The sequence below is a fragment of the Trachypithecus francoisi genome, unplaced genomic scaffold (genome assembly GCF_009764315.1).
Source record: "Trachypithecus francoisi isolate TF-2019V2 unplaced genomic scaffold, Tfra_2.0 Lachesis_group8, whole genome shotgun sequence".
Classification (NCBI taxonomy): Eukaryota; Metazoa; Chordata; class Mammalia; order Primates; family Cercopithecidae; genus Trachypithecus; species Trachypithecus francoisi.
In genome coordinates, this window is record NW_022681473.1 from 86,739,678 (window position 1) to 86,752,425 (window position 12,748).

Genomic DNA, 12,748 nt, shown 5'->3' on the forward strand with positions numbered 1-12,748 from the left:
AATGTAGGTGGTGGTGTTATCCACATAAGAATGTTTGAGATCTCCAAGGAGAGCATACAGAGGAGAGGCTGCTGGGCTAAAACAAGAGCCAAAAGAAGGGCCATTCCTTAAGGATTGGTCAGAAATGATGTGAAGCCCCAAGAGGAGGGCTAGAAGAAGTGACAGTAGGAGAGGTAAGGGTGATAGGTTTCATGGAAGCTCAAAGAGGAGAGGTGCAAAGAAGTGAGAGTGATCACTAGGGTCAAATTTAGCAGAAGGAAATAGTAAGAAAGGACATGAATAAAGGCAATACTCCTGATTAAAAAGAAATCTGGAATAAGATGAATCTAAGTTTTATTTAGAGAGATATATGATAATTTCAAGAAGTTTAGCTGAAGACAATAGACAGGATGCAGCAATCTGGGGGCATGGTGCAAGTGGCAGCTGAATGGTCAAATGAAATAGATTATTTTTTCATAGGAAAAACATGAACATGTTTTAGCGTGCAGATGTCTTTTGTTTGGATCACATTATGTTCCTTTGAAAAAAATGTAGCCTTCAGTGTCTGAAGGCGGAGACCATGAATTCCCTATTATATTTTATCCATCTTGAAACATTCATTTATGTTACTTGCTTTGCCCTGCACATTTTAGAATACTGACATTTGGGCTGCATATTTCTTTTATTAATGGAAAAAAGGAGATTGTTAGTCATTTTTCCAGAAAGGCAATTTATAATATAATTGATAAAATGAATCTTAGAACTAAAAAATAATTTGAAATGATTGGCCTCCCTTTAATGTTTGTGTCCTCAGACCAGTGCTGTCCTAAGATGAGAAAGGGTAGATGACTTTCTCAAGATCACACAGTCAGTAAGTGGCAGATCTGTGGTTAAAACTGAAGCTTTTCTTCCTTGTACTTTTAAGAATATTAGTCTTCATTCCCATCCTGACACTCTCTTAAATATCTAGTTTCAAAAGAAAATGTGGACAAAAGAGAAACCTTATGAAAAAATAAAATTATGTCTTTTAGGAATTGATCAGAACATTATTTCACTGTTCTTCTTTCTCAACCCAGTGATTTTTTTCCTATGTGTTATCAAATAAGTCAAAGCTCTGACTAGCAATATGCTATCCCTGGGGCTTAAACTCAATAATATCTCTGATTTTAACCATACCTTAAAGCATCTCTTGGTCTATGTCTTCTTTCAGCCACCAAAATAATGTGGTTAATAAGAAAATTGTTCTTTTTTTAAAAAAAATTATATTGTGTGTATTTGAGGTTTACAACATGATGTCATTAAGTACATATAAATACAGAGATACATATAAACACATAGTACAATGGTTACTATAGTGAAGCAGATTAACATATCTATCACATAGTTAATGTTTGTATGACAAGAGTAGTTAAAATTACTAATTTTAAAAATACAGATTTTAAAATTCCTGATACAATATAGTTTTATTAACTTTAGTCCCAATGTTGTACATTAGACCTCTAGACATGTGCATCCTATATATTCGTTTTCTTTGACCTACAGCTCCCTATTTTCTCTCCTCTACCCTACCTGTGATAATCACTGTTTTTCTCTATTTCTGTATATTTCAGTGGTTTAAAATACACATACAAGTGAGAATATGCAATATTTTGGGGGGGGGGTCTGCCTTACATAGCATAATATCCTCCAGCTCCATCCATGTAGCAAATGACAGTATCTTCTTTTTTAAGGCTGAATAATATTCGTGTGTGTGTGTGTGTGTGTGTGTGTGTGTGTGTATCACATTTTCTTTATCCATTCATCTGTCGATGGGCATTTAATTTGTTTGCAAATGTTGGTTGTCATGAATGATGCTGCAATACACATAGGAATACAGATAGGAATACAGATATCCTTATGAAGTAGTGATTTCCTTTTTGGGGCGAATATATACCCAGAAAAGGGATTGTTGGGTTATATAGTAGTTATATTTTAATTTGCTTAAAAACCTCCTTTACTATGAACATTGTTCTTTAATCAGCAACACTGCTCCTTATCACTAACAAAAGTAGGAATAAAGGAGGCACTGTTGTTGGTAAATTGCTTTGAGATCCTTAGATGCTAGTGGAAAGCAAAATATCAGAAATCTCATTTTTCTTTTTACCTCCCTTCTCTCAGGAATGTATATTTCTCAGTGTGGCAATATATAGAAAACCAAGGAAATGAATATCAAGCTACAGAAAGGAGAGGCAAAGGCTGAAATTGCTTTTGCAATAATTTTTGTGAAGAAAGGAAGGAAATGAAAATGCCTGTTACCAATTGGTGAATAACTGGACTCACTGACAAGTCTCACTAAGATCCAGCTTGCCCACTTTATGCACCTCATTTTTCATATGAAATGCAGAGACAGTAGAGTGTAGTAGTTAAGAAAATATTTCTAGGGAGAGCCAGGTGTAGGTTTGATACCAGGAGCAGCCCATCGCTGTCAGTAGAAACTTAAGAAAATGATAATTTCTCTGAGGCTTGATTTCTACCGTTATCAAATGGGAATAAAATCATTTCTAATTTTTAAGATCAGACTAAGAAATCAATGAAAAATGAATATTAAGTGCCTGGGAAAGTACCTAGAGTTTCATAAGCATTTAACATATGTTGTTATTATCTATTAATATTATTGCTATAGGTAATAACAATACTAGTAATGATAATAATGATATAGTACTTATTGTCTCTCTCTCCTGTATAAAACTTTTCAGTGACTGCACTCATGAAAGAAGATTAAAGCTCAAATAGTATGGATTCAGGGTCCTGAAATTAGTCATTTTCAGATTATGTCACATACACACACACACAAACACATTTTATTGGTACAGTCTTTATAGAAATCTAGGTTGGATTTCTCATCATTCCCAAATATGTCGCATCTTTTTGTACTTCTGTGGTAGTTGTTTCTAGTGTTTACTTCACCTATTAAGAAAGGCCTTAACTCTATTGATATTTGAATAAAATCTTACTTTTCCATCAAGACATCTTTTACAAAAACATTTCTACTCTCCAAAACAGTAATTTCCATAGTCAGTCTTGCCTGGGTTCACTGTATAGACAATTTCTCTTAGCTATTAAATTGTAAGTCTCTAGGATCATGGACTATGTCATCTTGCTGTGTGCATCACCTAAGCATTGGGACGGCGCTTAGCAAATAGTAACAATGCTATGCAGTCTGTGAAAAGAGCAAGTTCTATTTCTCTTTAGCAGAAGAGGGCGGGCTATCTCTGCTTCACTGGCCTTTTGCTGCCCCTTTTTATCAAGTTCTCTTAGTTGACTGTTTGGCTGGTTGTCTCCGCTGGTTGTACTTGGGTAGAGGACATGGTGTTGTATGACTATATTATCATGATCTGAGGATTAGGAATGTTGGACCGTGTGAAAAGACCAAGAAAGACAGTGATATGAAGGCACCCAAGGCTTACAAAGCAGATATCATGTTTTAACTCTGACATTTACGTTCCCCAGACTTCCTGAGCCTCTCTTTCCTTACCTGAGAAAAAGAATAGTTATTTTTATGTTCTAGAATTCAATAAAGGATTAAATGAGATAAAATGTGAAGCATCTTGTGCAGATCTTGGCACTCAATATATTGTACTTAATGCAAGTTACTTTTCCTCTCTTTCTCCTGAGAGGTATCTAGACATAACTTGTCACCAGAAGATCAGATTCTTATCCATCCTATAGATAAGATATCCAAAGCATAGATTATTTTTATGAATATAGGTCACTTGATGATTGAAAATGATCAAATGTATAGATGATAAACTAGAATTGATAGAGAACACAGTGTTCATAAGGCATAAATATATCATTGAACAAGTACTCATTAATCTCTTAATAATGTCAGTCACAAAACCAGAGGTAAGATTAAGGTGTCAACCTTGTGATATGGTTCTTTTAATTTCTAAGTTCTTGTTTTCGAGTGACACAAAATCAATTGAAGCCTGCCAGCTGTTTGGTAAGCTATGTAAAATGAATTTGGTGAGTCAGCTGAAATCCTAATGGTAATGTCTTCAAAGTAGCAGATATATCTGATAGGTCTGATTTGTTATCAGTTATTGTGGGCTAGTCTAGCACTTTGGGTAAGAAAAGAATTGGGAGTGGACAGTTAGGGAGAGGCATTCCTGTTATCATCTAATGCTGGTCTGATGAAATTTTTCTTCTCTTAAAATATCACAACATTATTTATAAAATGTATTAAATATTAATAATATATGTATTTACATTACAAACAAGCATAACAATACACTCTGATCCTTTTTGTTGGGTTATATTCTTCCTGTTGTATGCATTTAGAATCTGTAATACAATTCTGTTAATTCCCCTCCAACCCCATCTCATCCTAGGTATATACCTTCTCAGTTTTCATAGTCTTCTTGTTGTGCCCTGCTGCTGATCAAATCATAGTGGACAATTTCTCTTCCTTTCTAATCCATTCTAATTAAAGCAACAATTATTGTTTCCCTAAATTATTTTAATCAGATTGCTCCCTACACAGGAAACCACTGTAGCTCCTACTTAGCTCTTGAATCAAACTCTTCAGCACCTGCCCCCAAGGCCTTCAACTCCTGTTGCTCATTTATGCTGGTTTTATTCCATGATACACATTCAGATAGAATAAACCTTCTTTTTCTTCAAACACACTTAGTTCACTTCTGAGGTTTAAGGCTTCTCTTTTCTCCTTTAAAATATGTGCTCTTTTTCCATTATATGAAGTTGTAACCCTGTTGTGCTGAACCCCTATTAACCTCAATAAGGAAAGAACCAGATTCAAGAGGCAGAAGAGACCCAGAGCCAGTACACAAGACATGGGGTTGCATTAGGTGTTTACATACAGGAGACAGAGGCCAGTGGCAGCAGGCTGAACAGGAGAATTACCTTATGTATAGAAGTTGTCCAGGAGTGGCCAGCATAACCACATGGCCCAGGAGTGGTGGGCTAGGCAGGAAAACTGCAACCACCTGCAAATATCATGCAGTTTATACAACATTTTCACTTAACACCCTTCCCCTAACAGCCTCCACTTGGCAACCTTCATTTAACCTGAAACTCAGGGCTTCAATCCCTTGCATGGCCCATGTTCCATGGAATGGGCCAGTGACTCAGATGTTCCTCATAGACAAAGAATGACTCTCCAGCTTGGCTGCACCTGGATTCCCTAGCTCCATAAACACATTCAGGCCGGGTGCGGTGGCTCAAGCCTGTAATCCCAGCACTTTGGGAGGCCGAGACGGGCGGATCACGAGGTCAGGAGATCGAGACCATCCTGGCTAACACGGTGAAACCCTGTCTCTACTAAAAAAATACAAAAAATTAGCCGGGCGAGATGGCGGGCGCCTGTAGTCCCAGCTACTCGGGAGGCTGAGGCGAGAGAATGGCGTAAACCCAGGAGGCGGAGCTTGCAGTGAGCTGAGATCCGGCCACTGCACTCCAGCCTGGGCGACAGAGGCCATAGAGGGTTGTTCTAAGGGTATGCTTAAGTTATTGCTGTCAGGTGCTTTTACCCTACACTCTCCATCCACCTTCAGATTTTCTTCCTCAAAATTCCCTGTCTTATTATATTCTCTGATGAACTCTCCTAAATTGTGGTTAATTCCGTAACTGTAGCATTTTCTTATTTATTTTTAAATACAGAGTTCTACAAGGTTGAACCCCCTGCCCCACCACACACATACACAGAGTTCTTAGCTTACTTCATTCTAGGCTCTCTTCAAGCACTTTCGATATGTGCTAAAAAAAATTAATACAACTCTGTATAGGATATGCTTTCCTTAAGTCATTTTACTGATAGTAAAAATGAGACAGAGAGTTAACAGTCTCAAAGTAATTGGCTAGAAAGTTTTGAAGGTAGATTCTGAAGGAGGCCCTCTGGCTTTAGAGTTTGTGCTTTATTTATTTATTTATTTATTTATTTATTTATTTATTTATTTTATTCATGTGTTTGAGATGGAGTCTCCCTCTGTCACCGGGGCTGGAGTACAGTGGCACAATCTCAGCTCACTGCAAGCTCCACCTCCCAGGTTCACGCCATTCTCCTGCCTTAGCCTCCCAAAGTACTGGGATTACAGGCGTGAGCCACCACGCCCAGCCAGAGTTTGTGCTTTTTGTTACCAAACTGTACAAAAGTCAAATTAGCTTACATTCATGTGTGCATTTTCTCTGTTGGAGGCTTTGTGTGTTAGTTATATTTGCTCATTAACCTCCCAAAATTGATTGGCAGAGTCCAGAAGTCAGGAACTATACAGATCAATTCGATATCTAGAAGTATTCTGTCCACAGAGTAGAATCTCAAAACACATTGCTGCCAAGTCCACTAGCTAATATGTCAGCAGAGTTTTTTTTCTCTGATCAACTTTTAGACTAGAGCTTTAATTTTTAATGTTGTTTTCCTTCAAATTTCAGGAGGTTAAGAAGTCAGCCCTCTATAAAAGTCTGAAGTTGTTTCATCCTCTGACTACACTCCATATATGCAACATTGAACCAATCACTGGGATTAAACTTTTTAAAAAATCCTTATTTGATGGAAATAGCTACCTTATTGGAGGACGATTATTATACCCAAAAAGGGCAAACGTTTCTTTTATTATAATTGCTATAGAAATATTCTTAATTATAATTTTAATTGCAATTGAATTATAGTTTTTATAAATGGTCTGAGGAGACACACAGGGAATTATGGGATTACATCATAAAGAGACTTAGTTTGGGGATATTAAAAAATTGTTCATGGAGAAGGCAACATGTAAGGCTAGAGGTTAATGGAAGTTGGCTAGGTCAAAGAGATGAGTACCTGGAGTAGCGTTTTACATCAAAGAACAGCACATGGGCCAGTCCTAAAATAATTGGGAATTAGAATCTTTGAGGAGCTAAAAAAAAAAAAAAAAAGAGGTCAGATGGTTGGATCAGTGTGAATGAGTAGGAACATGGTGTGGGGTGAGACTGGGGAGATAGGAAGAAAGTAGAAAATATAGGGCTTTGTGGAACATAGTAATAACATTTGTGTTTAATCATAATAAAAGCATTCTCTCTCTCAAATTCTTGTCCTTTAGATATTTCATTCAAAAGTTTCTCATCATTGTCATTGTGAGGGTGATGGGAGGGCAGGCAAGGAGGAGTATGCAGGTGGTGGTATATAAAGGAGACAGTGAAAGAATTATTAATGGTGTATGTGTGTTAATGGGAAAGGCAATTCCAGTCCTATAAATTTGTTACATAATTCTTTAATCAAGTGGCCAGCCATTTTATCCCATAAACCAATTGAAAACTTAATCCTAAATTCTTTCACTTATTTTTCACTTTAAGGAAAAAACACATTATCTAGATTTTTCTTTACATATCATGAATCATGTGGTGCTTGAACCTGCCACTTCAAGCCATGATTTATAATATGCCTAATTGCTTTCCTTTCCCTCCTCACAGCTGGCAGATGGAATACTGTATCTGTGACCGACCCACATTGGTATTTATGCTGCAAGCAAATGGTGTTACAGTCTGTGGATTTCTCCTTCTTGATCTAAATATCCTTAAGACAATGCAAAGTTCTTAAAAATTTATCTCTGTTTCCTCTTTTGTCTCTGCTGCCCTCTTAATTTTTATACCAGCACACATGGGATTTGAGCCCCAGTCTAAAGGTGAACTTCAGGATTGTGGCTTGTTTCTGTACAGCTCACAAGTTAAGTCACAGAAAATAGAAACTTTGGAAGTGATAATGAGTATATGTACTGCTTGCTTTGAGAAGAGCATTCATTGGAATTGCTGTGTTTCATAGTCTTGGCTCTTCTGTGGAATGTGTAGCTATATAATCAGAGTAGATTATTTGTCATTCATTCACCAGATTTTAAAATATCTATTTGCAATTTTTGCAGCTCCCAAACAATTTTATTTTTCACTTTTGCTAGTATTTGTCTTCAGCTTGGATAGAGTTGCTGTGTCTTCCTTAGTTAATGCCCGTTTGTTCTTCAGTTTAGTGACCTCTGAGATTGAAACATTTGGGAGAAGGAATCTCTGCCACAAGGTATTGATATTAGAGGCTAAATCATGCTCTTCACAGGTAACACCTGCTGGTGGAATTTCTGATGGAGATTTTAGTTGCACAAGTCCTATTAACCTGAATTGACATGCACCAGATGGGTAGAGAAGCAACAAGCAATGAGAGTTCACTTTCAGGGATTGTGTTTGCTGAGTAAATATTTTTATTTTGGGGATAAGTAATTCTTAATAGCATCAGGAAAACAAAAAAATTAAACCTGTGGATTTTGGGTTTTGACGGTAACTCAGAATATTTTATCATTTTAAAATTTAGATCATTTTTTAATGAGCTACAAATAAGCAGCACAAATAGCTAGATTCTTGAACTTCCTTTCCTTCCTCCCTACTTCCCTTATTTCCTACCTTTTTTCTCCCTTCCTTCTTCCCCTATATAGTTTTTGTTGTTACCAAAGTTATACACACATACTCTATAAGGTGTCAACCAATTTTTCAAACTTATTATAAAAATCTTCAGTCTCTTAGCTCTCACCACTGACTACCAATCAACTTCCCCCATCACCCTGTGCTACCACAACTTGTGGCTCTTCCTCTACCCAGGCTAGAACTCTCACTTCATTTGGCTAATGTTTTGGCTTTTATTTTTAAATTTCTAAATAACATGCTTGTATTGACATCTTGATTTTTTCAGTTAGATTATTTTTGATTTTCCACTATAAAATATGATACAGTCTTTTTCCTTTTTCACACTTTATTCATCAGCTCCTGCTACAATAAGAGGAATTTTTCCATTCCCATTCCCTCAGTGCAGTTATGTTGTAATTTTTGTCACATTGATTCAATGTTTATAGTATTTTGACTCTGTAAGCTGAGTTACAGCTGAGCCATGATATTTTCTAGGATATATTTACCGACCTGCCCATCTTTTTTATTTGAAAAAGTAAAAATGTATTTTATAATTAATGGGCACAATTGTAATTTGGCACTAAAGCTTTTAGAATGGTAGATGCACACTTGCTGGGTTTTTCTTACATGGAGCACCTTTACAGCAGCTGTCCTAACCCCAGGGATCTTTCCCTGATGTTTCTGGCACAGGTGGTGCTGCCTCTTTCTGACTGTCATGGCTTCTGCCTTAGATTCTGGCTCTTCAGATTCACCTCCTGTCTCCTCTGCTGAGCTCACTTCACCCTAGGCAGGCAGCTGTATTGGATAGGTGCAATGTATAGAATAGATCACTGCCATCCCTACTCTGGGGTTCACATTTGGCACCTTAGCTCTGCCATCAATTAATGGACACTTTGCTCTTCTATGCCAACTTCATCCAAGCTCTTACCTTTTAGGTGCCTTCGGTCATAAGTCAGGTACAACCTATATACAACCAGATGTCTCCAAACCCCAGGAACATGTGTCAAACTCTCTGAATGTTTATCTGCAGGTCCCCTCGTAAGTCTTAGTGTAGGGAAGCATCCCTCTCCCAGCCACAGCCCTGTGTGTATTCTCTCTGAACAAATTTTTGCTACAGTTCACTTTAACTTCCTGAAAATTTCTTTACTTTCCCTTATATATCCCAGGTACTGTCAGAATCACTTCCATCATTATTTAGTCTGTGAAGGTCTAGTACCATATTTTAGGGTATGGTATATTGAGCATCCATGATAATATTCTCAACCTTTTAAACTCAGTTCAAACTCCAAGACAATAGAAGTCATATGTAACCTCTAGTTAAACTAATTTTTATCAAAGATTCTTTAGTGTCAGGATTAGCATTGGACATTTTGCATGTCATTCGTCAATAATCTAATTAAAGTAGACACTATTATCACCTCCATTTTACAGATGAGGAAATTCAGGCCAAGAACTGGTAAATAATGAGAAAGAAACAAAGAACATTGATTTGGTTTGGCTCTGTGTCCTCACCCAAATCTCATCTTGAGTGGTAATCCTCATGTGTTGAGGGAGGTACCTGGTGGGAGGTGATTGGATCCTGGGGGACAGTTTCCCTCTTGCTGGTTCTTGTGATAGTGAGGGAGTTCTTACGAGATCTGATGGTTTTAAAAGTGGCAGTTTCCCCCGTGCACTCTCTTTCTTTCTTGCCACCATGTAAGATATGCCTTGCTTCCCCTTTCGCCTTCCGCCACAATTATACTGTGAGTCAATTAAACCTCTTCTCTTTATGAATTACCCAGTCTCAGGAAGTATCTTTATATCAGTGAGAAAATGGACTAATACAAATATTCACACAAATAATGAAAAGCTGAGCACTGATCAAAACTCAGGAAGGCTGCTTTTGGAGTTCATAGTCTTAATCATGACACTATCTTGCCAAGTGAGGGGTAGATAAATATGAAGTTATCTGCCTATTTCCCTCATCTGTCTATTCAAATCCTACTCTAAGTACTTTAAGACATAATGAGATATCAAAGGAATTTTAGGCAAGCTCCTTAATAATAGCAAGAGAAAAGGTTATTTGTCATGTAGGTAATCCACTTTAAGGAACGTGAATATCCAGGCTGGAATGGGGTGTGCCAGTTGAAGTATATGGGACAATGGCGAGATGAAGCTGGTACCCTGCAGGAGGGAGTGGTAGAAAAGAAAGGCGACATGAGAAGAATAATGAAGTGTTTTTATCTTTTTCTCGACTTCAAATTTTTCTGATTAGCTCCAAGGAAGGTAGGATTCTTTCTGATGGTGAATTGATGCTTTCCAATGACTCATGGGCAGAAAGGCAACATATACATACTATGAAGGAGGGAGAGCCAGTGTACTTATTGATTTGAATCTAAATGAAACAGAGGTGAAGAGAAATAGTACTCATTGATTTTGGCTGCCTTTCTAATAGTGATTATGATTATCTTGTAAATGAAAGTATTTTGTTCTTGGGTTTCCAGTGACTTTACATATTTTCAATTTCATTATTTTAAGATCCCATTAACACTTTGCTAGATCACTGTATTTGTAATTTTCTCCATCTTAGAGTCCTCCAGTTCAAACTAGTTTAGCCCTAATAGAGTGGAGACCTAGACTTGGTATTTTACTAAAGAAGGCGACTGAGTGTAAGGCACACATTTTTCAGCATGAAAAACATTCTCAATGATTTTCTAATAACGAATAATTTTAAAAATATTGATATGATCTATACAATTATCAGAACAATTATGATATTAAATTGATTTGATGGTATCCCTTCTTGCTTAATGTTAACCTTCTTGCTCCCACTGTTCTTGATTATATAGACTACAAAAATTACAGATGGGCATTTTTTATTTTATTTTATTTTTATTTTTTAAAGTGGAGTCTCTCTCTGTCTCCAGGCTGGAGTGCAGTGGCGCAATCTCGGTTCACTGCAACCTCCGCCTCCCAGGTTCAAGTGATTCTCCTGCTTTAAATTCCCGAGTAGCAGGGACTACAGGTGTGCACCACCATGCACATGGGCAATTTTTTATAGTGGGGAGTGGAATGTAACATTTGTACTTACTACATCAGATTCAAGTATAAGTAGTCTCCTATTATCAAATGCATTTAGACTCATAAATCAAATGCCTATAATTATTGCCTCCAGTATGTCAACTGCTAAAAACTACCTTTTTTTCCCTAAAAATGATTTTGTTACTGCTCCATAAATTAGCTCCCACAAAACTGCCAAGTCAAAATGTAGACCTTATTTTTGCTCTCTAGAAATGAACTTCTATTAAGAATACTGTGGTATTTAATTCCCAGCAAAATGCATCCAACCAAAATAAAGTAATATATTCAGTTTCTGATTTAAAAAGGATTCACAATGTGTTAGGTGATGGTGTTCTCTGGGTTGCTCCTTCACAGAGCTAGAGCAGACCCTTGCTCTTCCTTGATGGCTAGGCATCTGCCATGACTTCTGTCACTGCTTGCTAGATGATACTTTTTCTGCTCCGCTTGATGAAACCAATTATTTTCTTTTCCTGAGAGTGTGTCAATTATGCCATTGTCATCGTGGCAGCCAAAGGCCTATCAGTGCTGTTTTTTGTTAAATTCAGTTTGAAATCTCAGCATTTCGTTCCAAGACCTATCTGTTCTCTCCTCTCCTTTTTATTTTTATTTTTTCCTGTACTGTAATTGTATTTTGTTGTCTCTTTTGATATGAAAGTATCTGCACTTGGCATACTGTCAGAGTATTTTTCTTTATTTCTAATACTTTATTGTATATGTCACTGTGATTGTACGATTGTGTCAAAATATTTGTCACATTCTCACTTTTGATGTTCAGTATTTGTCCTATTACTGCCACAGATGCAAGATAACCTTTTATCAAATACTTTTATAGACTTCAGAAAATCTCAAAGAGTGGTAAAAGAGAAGTTATTCCTGTTATTTCTGAAGCATTCTGCATATAATTTAAAAAACAAAACAGAGAAAAGAAGTTTCTCAAACACACAGATTTCCCAGGTTGTTTATTAAAGTTGTCAATTTCACTGAACTCTTTTCATGAATGATTTTCCTGTCATGTTAAATAAATAGTTAAAGAATTTTTCCATATTATTGTTTGAATATAATAGCTCTCCTGAACTGGAAACCTGATCTTTATACTTTGAATACTCACTGCAGCAGAATTCTTTTCTTATCCTCAGTCTCTTGTGTGGGAAAATAAATTAAGTCTCTGAGCCAATGTGATTGTAAAGGTATGAGTAGGTATAAAGACCCTATAAACATTAATGGTATTTGGAAGAAAAGGAGAATTAAAGATTTTCTTCTTGTTCTACAGGGTTATCTAAGTAAAGTATTGAGG

At 36.7% G+C, this 12,748-nt stretch overlaps 1 long non-coding RNA gene across 1 annotated transcript in view; it reads left to right on the forward strand.

Annotated features, from left to right (window-relative positions):
• Positions 1-12,501, forward strand: part of LOC117080535 — a 56,512-nt gene extending 44,011 nt beyond the window's left edge. Inside the window, exon 3 of the long non-coding RNA XR_004435885.1 lies at positions 11,279-12,501. This is a non-coding gene — a long non-coding RNA (uncharacterized LOC117080535). The remainder of the gene's footprint in view (positions 1-11,278) is intronic.
• The last annotated feature ends 247 nt before the right edge of the window (positions 12,502-12,748 follow it).